The following is a 704-nucleotide window of genomic DNA, read 5'->3' as shown; positions in this document are numbered from 1 at the left end:
ACGCTGCCGTTACCCCGCTGTCCACAGCGCGCTGCGCACCGCCGCGCGCCCCGCTGCCCGCCGCCGCGCAGTGCGCGTGCCCTCACCGCGCAGTGCGCGTGCAAGAAATGGACTCAAGAAATGTGTAAATTTTACACACGCTCCCCGCAATAGGCATCTTTTTCGCGCATTTACACTGCGCCTCGGTATGCCTGACACACACGCCCCCGCGGGTCGCGCAGTCAAGACTTGGGAGTCAAAGACGAAACTTGAGTCATCCTTCTCCACGCGCGTCGCAAATAAACATTCATTCCCTGCACCGCCGCCGCCGCCGCCCGCCGCCACGCACGCCTCCTTTTCGAAACAAAAAAGGGAAATTATTGTAGCACATCAAAGTACTGTAGCCCAATTTATTAGGGTCATGACGCCTCCCCCCCGCCTCCGCACAGCGCAGCACCAGCGAGCACGCGCGCCGCCAATTTCCCCGCCCTTTTCCCCCCTCAAAACTTTCCCCCCTGAAAACTTTCCCCCCTGAAAACTTTCCCCCCTGAAAACTTTCCCCCGCCCGCCTGCCTCCCGCCGCGCTCGCCCGTCGCCTCTCCTCTCCGCCCCGCCCCCTCCTACTCGCCTCGCGCCAGCTCACGCCGCCTTCCACCGTCCCTTCCACCGCACCTTCCACGCGGCCGCACCCCGCCGCGACTCGCCGCGCACACGCCTCGCGCCGC

Source organism: Chondrus crispus, genomic scaffold (assembly GCF_000350225.1).
Source record: "Chondrus crispus Stackhouse genomic scaffold, scaffold_96, whole genome shotgun sequence".
NCBI classification, from domain to species: domain Eukaryota; phylum Rhodophyta; class Florideophyceae; order Gigartinales; family Gigartinaceae; genus Chondrus; species Chondrus crispus.
The sequence above is the reverse complement of the archived record's forward strand: the minus strand, read 5'-3'. Positions refer to the sequence as shown.